At 58.0% G+C, this 14,111-nt stretch overlaps 1 protein-coding gene across 9 annotated transcripts in view; it reads left to right on the plus strand.

The window, feature by feature from the left end:
• Positions 1-14,111, plus strand: part of ST3GAL4 (ST3 beta-galactoside alpha-2,3-sialyltransferase 4) — a 121,255-nt gene that overhangs the window by 5,272 nt on the left and 101,872 nt on the right. Inside the window, exon 1 of one of the 9 annotated variants that reach the window (XM_042237608.2) lies at positions 2,735-2,858. The exons of 6 other annotated variants lie outside the window; for them this stretch is intronic. The gene's annotated coding sequence lies outside the window, so the exon portion shown is untranslated. Of the gene's footprint in view, positions 1-2,734; positions 2,859-9,699; positions 9,985-13,359; positions 13,383-14,111 lie in introns of those variants that run through there. 2 more of the 9 variants (XM_060403836.1, XM_012101525.5) reach the window with 2 other exon arrangements.

Raw genomic sequence — 14,111 nt, forward strand, 5'->3', positions numbered from 1 at the left:
AAAGAGTTTGCAAAGTTGCAAAGCTAGGTTGATTCACAGTTCAGCTCTGTGATTCTAGTCGCTTCGGATATTGCTTTACTCACTTTGGGTCAGTGTCTCCCCTCTGACCCCCACCCCGTGCACCAGGGAGGCTGGTCTCTCTCCCTTCAGCCTTGCCCCCTGGCAGGGACTTGAGTCACTCTGTCAGAGCTGGAGCCGATACCAGATAAGTATTTGTTGTGTGAATGCTTGATTGACAAAACCAAGCATTAATTATGCCTGGACACTGGTGATTTAGACACTGGTGAGATGTAGGAAAGACCTCCCCCCATGCACGGTGTGATTTAGAATGAACAGCCATCTATAGACGCACTCAAGGCCCCTTGTCTTCACCTTGCCTCCTTCGCTGTGCTCACGCAGCCCAGAGTGTTTCCTCGGTTACCTCTTCTCAGACCATGAACTCTCCAGTTTCGGCTGAAGCGAACTTAGAGCTGGCATTTCTGTGAACCCCCCTCGTCAATTACTCATGCCTTATACTTAGTCATATGGTGTGCTAACTTACTCTACATGACTGAAGCGACTTAGCAGCAGCAGCATGGCCGATTCAAATGTTGATTGGCAAAAACCAACACAAAACTGTAAAGCAATTACCCTTCAATTAAAAAGAGATAAATTTAATAAAAAATAAAAAATAGAAACAGATTATTTTAGGTCTTATGCAGTTTAACTGCAAGAAAAAATGAATTTATAAGTACATAAGACTAATCAAATTCTTTTAACACATAAGAAGTAAACAGACCAAAAATCTCTACCTAAAAGACAGCCTGGCTTTCCAGGTGGTACTAATGGTAAAGAACCTGCTTGCCAACCAGGAGACATAAAAGATGTGGGTTTGATCCCAGGGTCCGGAAAATCCCCTGGAGGAGGGCATGGCAACCCATTCCAGTATTCTTACCTGGAGAATCCTATGGACAGAGGAGCCTGGTGTGCTACAGTCCATTAGGTCACAAAGAGTCAGACTTGGCTGAAGTGACTGAGTGTGAACACAAAAGACAGCTAGGAAAAGAAAGGTGAAAATAAAACCCTACAACATTTTTCCCCTTTTTAACGACTTTAAGAACACGGTAACACGGCATTTGCATCTGATTACATTTTGTATTAACATCAGTATTAAATGAAATCTGTTGGTTAAAAAAAAAATCATTGGAGTATACAGTTGCTTTACAATGTGTTGGTTTCTGCTGTATAGCAAAGAGAATCAGCTCTGTGTATACCTATACCCCCAGGACACTGAGTAGAGTTCCCTGAACTATAATATAGGTGGGTTCTTATTAGTTATCTATTTTATATACATAGTATCAATAGTGTAGGGCTTCCCTCCACTATTGATAAAGGACCCCCTGCATTGCAGGCTACTCTGTATGATACTATATGGGTGAGTATGTGTCATTATGGGCTCCCGTGGGGATTCAGGGGTAAAGAATCCACCTGCAATACAGAAGATATGAGTTCCATCCCTGGGTCAGGAGTCTCAGGGACAGACGAGTCTGGCAGGCTACAGTCCATGAGGCCTCAAGGGTCAGACACTACTTAGCAACTAATCCACCACTACCATCTGCAGTGTGTACATGTCAACCCCAGTCTCTCAGTTGGCCCCACACCCCTTCCCCACCTTGGGGTCCATACATTTATTCTCTATCTCTGTGTCTCTATTTCTGCTTTGCAAATAGGTTCATCTATACTAGCTTCTATCCTAACTTATCCTTGAGTGGGCGTCCACGGGAGCCTTCTCTTTGCCACTAGCTGGTTAAGCTTTCTTGGGGGGTGGGGTCTTACATCTTCCTTGGAACTTTGCTACCCCCTCCCCACTCCACCCCCCTCCTCCAGCTCTTCACACTAAGGGCTCTTCACCTCTGAGAGAGTGTCTTGGGGTCTGGGGATTGTCCTGTCGGTGACTTCCGGACGGTTCTTCAGCCTAAGTAGTTTCCTGGTTTGATTGGGGTGGGTGGGCCCCAGGCACTAGGCTAAGGGCCTGGCGGGGTTTTCCTCTGGGGGCAGGATGCCTGGCGCCTTCAGTAAGGAACAGAAACTAAGACGCTTTCTCAAAGCCAAGAAGGGGTGTGCACCGGAGGTGCAGAGGGAGAAGTTCGGGGGTGGCAGGGCCAGACTCGTGCAAAGGGAGGGAGCAGGTCTCCGACCAGGGCACCTGGCCACTGTGCGTGGAAGAGGGTGTGCCTCACTTTCCTGAAGGGGAGAAAGACACAGCTCCGCGCGTGGGAGAGCGGAGAACGTTTTGTAGGGCTCATTGTTTCCAGGAGGGTGTGCATGGGCTGCGCTGGGCACATCTATCCTGGTGCTACTCACAGGCTGCGCCCGCCTGAACTCTGCGCCCTCACCCGACCAGTCTCCTCCTACCCGCCCCCACAACACCGCACCTCCCCCACAACACCACACCCCCCGACACACATCCCTTCGCGCTCGCCGGTTCGGTCTATTCTCTGCTCCTTTCACCCCGGGGGCCGCCGCCAGCCGGCTCCGCCGGGCCGGCGCACTATCCGGAGTCGGCGGCCACCCGCCCCGCCCGTAAGCGGGATCACCCCAGCCCTTCCTCCTCCTCCACCCCGCCCTTCCTCCTCCTGCCTGCCTGCTCCCCGCTCCGCTCCCCGGCCGTGTGCGCAAGCGTGTCCGGCCCCCTTCCCCGCCCCACGCCGGGGCCCGGGCCCCCGCCTCCCAGCAGGCGGACTTGCCCGCTCCCAGGCCGGCCCCGCGCCTGGGACAGGGACCGGGCCGAGCGGAGTCGCCGCGCCTCCAGCCCGTGCGCCTAGCGGATCTGAGCTGCGCGCGGAGCCGTCCTGCCCCGCCCCGCGCCACCCGCGAGGGTGAGTACGCGGCGGCCGGTCCCCGTGGGGCCCGCCAGCGAGGGAGGGGAGCACCTCCGGGTCCCGGCCGCCCGGTACCCCGCCCGGCGCCGCGATAGGGGAGGTGGTCGGGCTGGGCACGTGGGCGCCGCGCGGTCCCGGTCCGGGTCCCGGACGGGCGGCCACAGCCCAGGGATTCCTTGCCCTGGATGGGATTTTCCACGGAAAGCCAATTGTCTTTGCTCCCTGGGAGTGAGCGAACGGGACGGTCCTCCTCTCTGGAAAGTTTCTAGCCCCCAGCCTTGCGCCGAGGCGGAAGAGGCCCCCCCATTCCCCGCCTCCGCGTTGGGCATCCTCTGAGCCGCGGTTGCTCCTCACAACTGCCCCACCAGGTCCAGGAGGTCGGCGGGCTGGCTTGGCTGGAATTGACAGGCTCTGCTGGGGCCGCCTGTGTGCAGGAAACCCAAGGTCGCCAAGCAGAGCCCAAGCGTCGGGGTCGCTAGCTGCAGGCTGGCCGTGCCCAAGACACCAGTCCGCGTTCCTGGGGGTCTTTGGGCCTAGGATACTGTGTCTGGGACCTGCCTGGCTGGTGGGCAGTGGGGAGGGATGGGGTTGGGGTGGAGTTCAGTCCCGGGTAGAGTCTCTGGGCTCAGTTGTCAGTGCTGGGTGCCCCCCTGGGGCCTCTGCTGGCTGGGACCTCCCTGGCAAAACCTTCAGCTGCCAGCATGCCTGTCAGCACTGGCCCCTCCATTGCCAGTCTTGGGGGAGGCTCTGCCTGGGCCATCTGAGGCCTCATCTACTGCTGTTGCTCCCCTGTCCCCCAGACTCGGTCCTGAGCCAGGGTAGGGAGCTCCCGCCAGAGGGCTGGGGCTGCAGACAGTGTCCGGGGGCTCAGCTGTGCCTGTCTGACCTCCTGACCACCCACAGGCTGGCATACCCTCTCGCTTCTCAGGGCAGCCTGTGCTGTCCATCCCCCGGGGTGGGGTGGGGGGTGGAGGCACAGTGTGGAAGCCAAGTTCCGGCAGACCTATTCTTTGTGGAACCTAGGGAACGAGCCTGGCACGGCTAAGGTGGCAGAGAGGCACAGACCAAAGCCACTCTCTCCTGAGCTGTGCTCTGCCGCCCGCCCTGTCTAGACCACCGCCCTGGCATCTTCCGGGGTGGGGTTGGGGGGGTGGGGAATCGTTAAGGTGCTGAGTGCCATGGAAGTTACCTGCACAGAGGCAGAGGTATGTGAGTATTTGCTCTTAGCAGCATTTCTCCCACACTCTCCAAAGAGACTCTCCAAAGTCTGCCCATAATCCTAGAGAGGTTGCCCGCGAGGTGCCAGCTGCTTGGAGCCTAGAAATTAACTTCTGGGGGTTCTTCTCTTTGCTGGGAGCTAATCAGCAAATACCCCCTGCATGAGTTGACATGGCTCAGGTCCCTCTGGCCTGTACCTGGCTTGGTTTGAGTCTCCACTGTGAGGCTCTTCGTGCCCTGTCCCTCAGCATCCATGTCCTGGGCAGGAGATCTGAGGCTGTCCCCTGGGCCCTGGGCCTCCCTCCCAGTACCCGAAGGAGAGCCAGGAGTCTGGACCTTCCCCCGAGAGCCCAGGTCATCAGGGCTTCAGAGGGGAGGGTGGACGGTAGGAGGAGTTAGAAAGTAGCCTGGGGTCTCGTGCTAGAGCTGGGGGCTGAGCAGTGTCCGTGGCTTGGGAGTGGGCTGCTGCTTGGTGCCATAGGGTCCCTTGCCCGTGAGTGGAGGCCCAGGCCAAGGCAGTCCTCAGCGCCTTCTGAGCTGATTTCCCTTTCGTCCCTCACCCACTTCCCTTCCCAAAGCAGTGACTCACTCCCACTCCTCAGAAACAGACTTCTTTGGCCTCTCCACCCTCCCAGCCCTTTTAGATTCCTAGGATCCAGTTTTCTGGTTTAGAACCGAGAATCTGCTCCTCTTAGAACTGTAACAAGTCCTAGAAAGGAAGGGCTTCCCTGGTGGCTCTACCTGCGAGAGAGGAGACAGTCAAGACTCTGCAATACAGAAGACCTGAGTTCAATCCTTGCGTTCGGAAGATCCCCTGGAGGAGGAAATGACAACCCACTCCAGTATCCTTGCCTGGAGAATTCCGGACAGAGGAGCTTGGCAGGCTACAGTCTATGGGGTCTCAAAGAGTCGGGCACGACTGAGTGACTGACAGTTAACACTTTCTTCCCCGCTTTTCTACAGCTGGGGCCAGACCTCCCTTCCTGGGCCCTGTGATGATCTGTGGTTTACCCACTCTGGCCCGGCATCTACCTTGCACTGTGTGCCCACCCAGGCCTTATGTGGGTGCATTCTCTGGGTGGCCTCCTCCACTCAGAGCGGCTCATCAGTTTGACCTCTCTGTCATGGAGAAGGGGTCCCTCCACCTTGCAGTAATACACCATGATCCCTGCCCATGAAGATGGGGTGGGGACCTCCAGTCTCCTGAAAGGGATCCTTCAGATCAGTGTCCCAGAGGGTCCCAGAGACTGAGGACCAGGCCTACAGCTTGTGACAGCCACCAGAACCCAGCTGAGTTCCCAGGCCCTGGGGATTGGACCCTGGGTGCTAGGAAGCAGGGCAGTCAGGTAGGGGGACACCCAGAAAGTGTGCAGGGCCTGACCCTCCCCCGCCCCCCGACTCCTTAGCTGCCTGGGGGTTCGCGTTCTTTTGCAGGAACTAGCTAGCGTCTCACACCTCTCCACCTCAGGTCCTTCTCCATTCTTGTCCTTTTGGTTTCCTTGATGAAGTGCCTAGGGCGGGCAGATTTGGGTACCTGTAGTCATTAATTCCCCTCTCTCCTTGGTCACCCTTTCCTGGAGGCACTCAGCACTTGTGCACGCTTGTTCTGAGTGTGCCAAGAGGGGCTGCTGGCCATGCCTGGACTCCAGTTCACTCCTGACCTGTACCACAATCCGTGTGTGTGTGTGTGTGTGACGCCCTTTATTCTACAGATGGAGGAAGTGGTCAAGTGTTTGCTACAAGTGGGAGCAGCTGTAGTGATGCCTGGGCCCCAGGCAGGTGCGACGGGCCTCCGACTGGCACCCCTGAGGCCCGCAGAGGGGGAAACTCTGCCAGGGGCTGCCCCGTGTTGATTGCTCTTCAGATGAGGAAGGCCATCCTGAGCTGCAGGTTTTCTTTCAATATTGGCCGCTTGCCTGGGACCAGTAGCCCTGCAGCCAGATGACTGCCCTATCTCTGCCACCTCTACCCCCCGCAAAGCCACCCTGCAGAGACCCGATGTGATTGTCCTAGAATTTGAAGCCCTGGCTTCTGCCCCAAGCCTACGAGCGAGGAGGGTGCTGCTACGGGGGGTTGGAGGAGGTGTCCACTTAGACCTCGAGGGTGGGCAAGGGCTGGTGCCGCTTACCTCCTAAGCCTGAGCGGGTTGGGGACTCTGGGATCTTGCTCTCCTGTGGAGGTTGGGGAGCATGGTTGCTAGAAAGAGGACAGGAAGCTGTTTGCAGAGTGTTGGGCTGGCTCACCGTTGCTTCTGCCGTGGGTCCGAGCCCTCCACCAGGGTGCAGGCTCCGGGGCCTCCAGTGATGGTCCTGCGTCCATGGTCTGCCCTGTGTCCTTCGCGGGGGCAGCCTTCACAAATACCTGGCTTTCTAGTGAAAAGGGGCTTAGCGAATAACAAAAGTGGTTACAGTTTACCTACCAAGCACTTGTTAAAAGCCTGGCCCAGTAAACCTCTAAAAAAAAAAGACTGTGCTGTTCACTTATTTACATCGCTTCGTGTGACCCTTTCATTAAGCCCATTTGTAAATGAAGACAGGGAGGCGTGGGAAGATTAGACCACTTGGCCAAGGTCACACAGCTCCTAAGCAGCTGAGCTGGGACTCTGCCTGCATCCAAAATCTTGTGCTTTTCAGCCCAGCTCTTTACTGTTCCCCAAGCTCATCTTACCCTTCCCTGAGATCTGTGAAGAAGACGAGTCTCGGAGGTGTGAAAGGGTTTGCTCAAGGCTACAGGGTGTTGGTGACCAAGGGGGACACCGCCCTCCTAATTCTCAGTCCAGAACTCTGTACGGCCCTGAACCCCACATCTGGCCTGGCTGGTCCTGGGCTTCCAAACCCCTGCCTCTCTCATCTGGGCAGGGTCGGGTTCCCCTTCCTCCCTCCCTGCTCCTGCAGCCCCTCCCAGCCCCTGCCAGCACCCACCTCTCCTGCTTTCCCGCCGGTAATTGCTTCCATCTGGCCTGCCCGCCGGCTCCTATTCCTTGGAAATGCAGCTCCCTGGCTGCTGCCCACAAGGCCTTATCCGGCAACAGTGGCGACACGTGGGGATGGGGAGGGGGTCCTCTGGGGTCTGAGCTCGGGGACCTGCCTTGGCAGCTGCTCCCGACACCCCTAGATTCCCACCGGGCTGCGGTGCCTTTGTTCCAGGGTGCTCCTGGACCCCGTCCTGGGCTGGCTCAAGACCAGAGAGGATCCTCAAAGACCCACATCCTTTTTGCTTCTTAGAGGTTGCTCCAATCAGGCGGAGGGAGGCCTGGTTGCCAGGGTTGGCAGGAGAGAAGTGGGGGCCCTGCCCCGGGGACCCATTGCTCGAAGGTTACGGGAAGGGAACAGCGGCAGATGGGCAATGGCAGGGACCCAGAGACCTGGGAGCTCTGGGCAGGTGAGAATGGAGCTGGCTTGTTTCCTTGGGTTCTCAGCAAGTGACTCAGAGCCAGCAAACTAGAGATGAAGCTTCATCCTTTGTCGTGATGAAAAATAAAACTGGCACATTTAACAGTGCTTCCAGCGCTCTGTGGGCTCCCTTGCTTAGGGAGGGGAGGGAACAAGGTCCTCAGTGCAGCCATCTGGAGACTCCAGGAAGAAGACTCTGCCTGGGGGTGGGTGGGGAACCTGCCGTGTCACTGATGATGTTCAACCATGACCCTGACAGGGATGGTCCCCAGGCGATGCAGGCATGGGAGGGGCATGTTTGTGGTGTGAACGGGTTTGCAAACTTTCAAGGCATTTTCCTCCTTGATTCTTGAGTGGTTTCGTGTAAGTTCCAGAAAACTGTCGTGTTCTTTGCTATGTTAGTCTTGCCTGGAATGGTGTCTAACATAATAAATGCTCGGGAAATATTTGTTTGGTGAGTGGATGGAGAATATAGATTGGATATGACCTTGTCTTCACCATGTCCCCGCTCCGCTCCCCCCGTTTTTTAGGGTGAAGGCTTCCCAGGTGGAGCCAGTGGTAAAGAATCCACCTGCCAATGCAGGATATGCAGGAGACATGAGTTCGATCCCTGGGTCAGCGAGATCCCCTGGAGGAGGAAGTGGCCGCCCACTCCAGTCTTCTAGCCTGGACAATCCCATGGGCAGAGGAGCCTGGTGGGCTGCAGTCTGTGGGGTCGCAAAGTGTCGGATTTGACTGTGAGTGCACACACTTTCTTGGGGTGAAGGGAGAAGAGTTTCGCCTTTGACAGGCTGTTGAGGACCTGGCCCAGCAGCCTATTCAGACCTGGGAGAGGCAAGCAGGGGTCCCCTCGAGGTGGGGATGAGCAAGGAGCTGCCCCCCAGGAGGGCCTCCCCTCTGTGCCCCCACACCAGGGCCAGCTGGTCACCTTCTTGCTCCCATCCCCCTTCCTCAGCCCTGCCTTCAGGTCCTTGCACAGACTGGTCCTAACCTCCCTTCCTGCCTGACACTATTTGGGTCCAAGAAATGCACTGCTGGAATGGAACCCTCTAGGGCCTCACGTCAGGAGTAAGGGCTTGGGAGGTGTTCACCCCCATTTTTGCTTCAACCCAAACAACTCCTTCTACATATTGGAGTCTCATATAAAATTGCATTTGAAAGTGGGACAGAGGGTGTCTTGACTTAAAACTCTTTTTATTCAAAAACCCGCATTGGGTTCCAGTAGGACTGTTCTTACCTCCCAGCCACGTGTCCACGTCCTCGGCTCCGGCCTCTGCTTCCACTGGCCCTTGACCGTGACTTGGGTGCCAGTGGCAGTCCCCTTCCTAGATTGCAGGTGTCCTTCAGCATCCAACTCGAGCCCGTCCTGAGGCTTCCCTGATGGCCCTGCACACCCCTCGAGTCCCAACCTGTGACATCAGCGGACCCTGTCCCCCACTCCCCCGTGAGCCCAGAGGGGCTCAGATGCCTGGGAGGGCAGGGCCGCACTAGCACCTCTGAACAAGAGCTCATTTCCACAAACGTCCCAGCGCCTGGGGTCCGGCTCTGTAAATGCTGGCTGGTGCGCTTTCTGTGATTCAGGGCGCTGAATCACAGAGCACTTTCTTTGGGGACCGAGAATCTGGGCAGGTGCTCTCTATCTTGTCTGCCTGGAAGGCAGGTCGAGTGCATGTGTGTGTGTGTGTGTGTTTTGGAGTCAGTTCCTGTGTATTCCCAGCATTTATTCCGGGGTGTGTTTGAGCAGGAATCCACGTATTTGAGCTCAGAGATGTGTTTGTCGGTTTTAACACAGAGTGGACCAGAGCAGAGCAGAGATCACCCGAGAAAGAACTCAGAGTGTCTTCTGGGTGCCTCCCGGCTCTGGGGTGGGGATGGGGCTGTGGGGTCTCAGATCTGCCTCCTTGTTTTCCCATAGAGGCTTCAGGACCCCCTGGCCAGGGAGACTCTGGGTCATATTTGACGGGCTAAGCATTAACCCTCCTCCCAGCAGTTCCACCTACTCTTCACTGGTCCTGCCCCAGAGGGATCACTGAGACTGGGGCCGCGGAGGGCGGGCTACACGTTCCCCAGCAACACCTAGAAGTCTGACCGCCCATCCCTTTCTTCACTGGTGACCTTTACTTCTAGAGTGCATATCTGATAACGTCCTAGCGCCTGGGGTCCGGCTGTGTAAATGCTGGCTGGTGCACTTTCTGTGATTCAGGGCGGGGGCCCAGAGTCTAAAGATCACTCTCTTTGGGGGCCAGAAAGCCAGGCAGGTGCTCTCTGTCTTCTCTGCCTGCCTCTGGCCGTATGATCTTCGGCATGTCTGGAGCTCTGATTCTCCACCAGAACGTCTGATAACAGGGCTACCAGTGCAGTGCACTGGATCGGTCACGCAGCACAGATGATAGACGTGAGCTGGGGAGACCTCAACTGACTCTGGGGCAGGACCTTCGACCGCCTGACTTCCCGTTGCATCCCCGGCACCAGGATGGCACACAGTAGCCTCTCGGTAACTCCTTTTTGCAAAGGTGGGAGCTGAGACTCAGAAAAGGAACTCTCTGTTCTAGGTCACTGAGGGATTCTTGCCCCAGGCAGGAGCTACCTCTCCTGTGCTCCCCCCTGCCCCCATCTCTCCTTTCTCTGAGGTCATGGTTTATCTTCTGGTTCCAAAGATGTAGGATTGTTGAGGCTGAAACCCCTGGAGCATGGCTGATGGTGGGGCTGGCTGGGCTGGGACCAGTTCTCTGGAAGTGCCCCTACCCTGTCCTGCTTCTCCTGGACCACCTGTCTGGCTCAGAGGGCGTGGGAGGGCTGCCAGGGGGCATCCTCTCAGGCTGGGTGGGCCCTTCTCTCACTTCTCCTTTATGCTAAGTCATGTCCCATTCTTGGCGACCCCATGGATGGTAGCCTGCCAGGCTCTTCTGTCCACGGGATTTTCCAGGACACGAATATTGGAGTGGGTTGCCGTGTCCCCTTTTCCTTTAGTCCTGTCTTTGGTCCTTTTCCTCTTTCTCTTTTTCTGAGCCCCCCACACTGCCACCGCCTCCCCTCCCTCCTCCTTCTGATTTCTTTCTCCTTCTCCTCCAACTACCCCTCTTCCTTTGTGTCTGCCTTCCCTTCTTTCCCTTGCCCCTCTGCCCCCGCCTGCCGCAGGGCAGGTCTTGGCACCCACACCATTCTGCTTAACGTGGCAGCTGGACTTCGGGTGGGCCGGGCGGGCACCCTGCGGGCCACAGAGACTCCGGAGGGCCTCCTCCTTGGCAGCCCTAGCGTTTTTGACTGAGATGGCTCGTCCAGCAGTTGCGTTTGGTGAAGGGCTACGGCCTGCTGCCCCCAGGTGCTGATGCTCTCATCTTAGGCTTAGCTTCCTAGGCCCTCACCTGCCTCCTTGGACATCTTCCTGGGCGGGAAGTCAGGCTCTTATCCTGGACCTAGAGGGTCTGCCAAGAAACGCGGGCTGGTGGAGCTTCTCTGGCCTCTGACCTCTGACCCCCACCCTCTTCTCTCCAGAGCACAAAGGCTTTTCCCCAGAGGTACCTGGGGTGGCGGAGGCTGGTCAGAGCAGAGAGGAGAGTTCTGCTCAGATGCCTTTCAAGTGAGCACAGATGAGTGTGTCCATGGGTTGTGTGCCTGACAGAACACAGGCCTGCACCCATGGGTGGACAAGAATAGGGTGCACTTGTGTTGGTCTGGGTGCCCCTCTAGGCCTTTACGGTGTAGCCCTGTCCCAGCCCTGAGCTCTCCTCTCTGGGCGTTGGGGCCCTGGCTTTGCACCCAGGCTCTGCTGTGTCTTGGGGGCCAACTGGTCCCCTGCTGTGGTCCCACGCGATGGTGACTGATCCCTGTCCACCCGCTCAGCTGCCTGGGGGCCCTGGGGCCAGCGTTCGCCCCCCACCCTCCAAAAGGGAGGCGTGTGGGGGCTTCCTGCCCGGCGTCTCACCCCTGCCAAGGCGGAGGGAATGGTGAACAGCTGCGCTGGCCGTTCCCGGCTCCGTATGGATTTGGTTTGACAACAAAGCTCCCTCTGTGTGTTCCCGGGCCCCTTACATAACCGGGGCGGGGGAGGCAGGCAGGAGAAGTTGGAGATGGGGACATGGAGACACCAGGACGGGGCAGCTAGAAGGGGACAGGACTGGGAGGAGAGCGGAGGGGCACGCGCGAGACCGGCTGTCGAGGAGGTAGACAGGAGTGTGGAGGGAGGAGAGGCTCAGCTCAACCCCGCGGTTCCACTTCCTGCCTCCCAGGGAAGAAGATCGGCTTCCAGGTCCTCTGGCTTTGTCCTGTGGATGCCTTGCTGGAGCCCCCAGCTGTCAGCCTGGGACCTGCAGAGGAGGGGAGTGGAACACGGGGGTGGGATGGGGCCTGGGCCTGAGAGGTGTCCTCACCCGACCTGGTCACCGATCACTTTCCCTAAAGATGGGAGTCCGTCTCCCAGGACCTGGGCCTGGGGAGCCCCTCCAGCTACTCTCTCTGTGGTGGTGCTGAGGGGCCCTGACCCTGTCGGGGAGCAGGGCCCAGGCCTCCCAGGTCCAGGCCCTCAGCCCCTTCAGAGGCCGGTGGCCCTGCACCCCGCCTCCATCAATAATCAGACCCTCTTTGCTCCCTGTGGCTGTCCCTGCAGCTATCCAAATAGAGTGAGAAGAAAATGTTCCCTTTCTAGAACAGCTGGACTGACAGGCTGGGAAGGCCAGGTGGGCTGGCCAGGCTTGGGTGTGTCCTGGGACCCTGATCCTGACAGCTCCTAGGCAGAATGAGGGCTCTCAGAAGAGGCTAGATGGGGCCTCCCACTTGCAGACGGGGCCAGGGCCCCGCAGAGGCTGGCCTCCTGGGCCTTCTCAGGGTCGGCGACTCCTCCGTGCCTCGGTTGCTCCGAGTCGGCTTATGGCCCCACCTTCCTTGGAAGGAGCCTCGGGTGTGAGCTGGCCCTGAGGGGTTGCTCGTGCACAGGCCACCCTTCCAGCCTGAGAGCAAGGACGGCTCTTAAAAGGGCAGAGGGGAGGAGCTGCTGGCGGAGCCCAGGGTTTTCCTGGGACCGAGTGACACATCCAGTGGTCTGGCTTGATGCTGGGCACCAGCCTCCATTAGATTTAGGGTGCCCGCCCAGGGGCATCCCGTGGAACCCCAGGCCAGCAGCTCTGGGGAGAGGGGGTTGGAGAAAGGTGGTGTGGATGAGGCACAAACCGGCCGAGCAAGCCCGAGACTCCGGAATCCTCAGTCCCCAGGCCCTGACTGCCCCAGTCTTGCCCTCCTCCACCCCCAGGACTGGGTGCCAGGTTGAGTGTGGAATTGCTCGTGCCTTAGGGCTTGAGCCCACAGGGGCTTTTATGGGGCAGGAGGTAAGCGGGGGCGTGTCCTGGATTTGTGTGCGGGCGGATGTGGGTGGATGATTAGCTGCAGGTGCAGAGAGGCTGGGACAGGCCAGGAGGGTGGTGAGTGAGCACGAGGGGCTGGCGGGGACATCCTCCTCTGGGGCAGTGGCCTCCGCCCCCTGTCTGACCTTGGCCACCGGCTGCCCCAGGACACTCCCCCACCCCTGAGGACACCTTTACAAGACTGTGTATCCTCCTCCCTTGCTTTCCTGCAGCCTGCCTCCCCCACGACTCACCTTCCCAGGTACCTCTGAGTCCGACAGGGGTGTGGGGCTCCTGGCCAGGGAGCTAGGCTTGGCCGCCCCGAGCCAGGAGCCCAGGGTTTCCCTTTACTCAACTTTTGGAGATGCAGAGCTCCCCAGAGGGCTGGTTCAGCCACTCCTGGCTCCTCCCGAAGCTCAGGCTCCTTGGCTGATGGCCCAAGGGACCTGCAGCCTGACAAACAAACGCCGGTGGAGCTGGAGCCGAAGTTGAAGGAAGCCGGTGGGCAGTGCCCTCCTCGAGAGATGAGGGAAGAGAGTACCCTGGCAGAAGGGGCCCAGCTGGCCCCAGAAGCTGTATGTTGGGGCTGGGAGTAGGGTGGGCAGGGAGGAGGAGGAAGTGTGTGTGTGTATGTGTGTGTGTGTGTGTAGGAGTCAGTTCCTGTGTATTCCCAGGATTTATTCTGGGGCATGCTCTTGTGTTTGAGCAGGGATTCATGTGTTTGTGCTCAGAGATGTGTTTGTAGGTTTCGACACACAGGGTCTGAGTGGACCAGAGCTTGAAAAAGAGCTCAGAGTGTCTTCTGGGTGCCTTCTGGCTCTGGGATGGGGATGGGGCTGTGGGTTCTCCTGCAGGAGGCCCTGGCCAAGGAGACCCTGGGTCATATTTAATGGGCTGACCCTCCTCCCAGCAGTTACACCTTCTCTGCTCCGGCCCTACCCCAGAGGGATCACTGCTGATGCTGGGGCGGCTGGGGGCCGTCTACACATTCCCCAGTGACACCTAGAAGTCTAGTCGCCCATCCCTTCCCTCATGGGTAACCTTTACTTCGAGGAGAGTTGAATGTACAACTAACTTGTGGAAAAGCCTTACTAATATAAAAAGGACTTCAAAAGGGTCTCTGTCACCCGATCTTTACTCCCAGGGGACAGGCTGATGCAGGAAGCAGAGGTTATGTTTTCCTTCTCCACGGTTTCATTTCTCCTCTAGGCACCCCACCCTGGGGGCTGTGTACCCGCCACACGGTCAGCGTGCACAGCCCTCCGCTCTTGCCCTCTGTGGCCTTGACCTTGTTGGGCTCCTAC

The sequence above is a fragment of the Ovis aries genome, chromosome 21 (genome assembly GCF_016772045.2).
Source record: "Ovis aries strain OAR_USU_Benz2616 breed Rambouillet chromosome 21, ARS-UI_Ramb_v3.0, whole genome shotgun sequence".
Taxonomy (NCBI): Eukaryota; Metazoa; Chordata; class Mammalia; order Artiodactyla; family Bovidae; genus Ovis; species Ovis aries.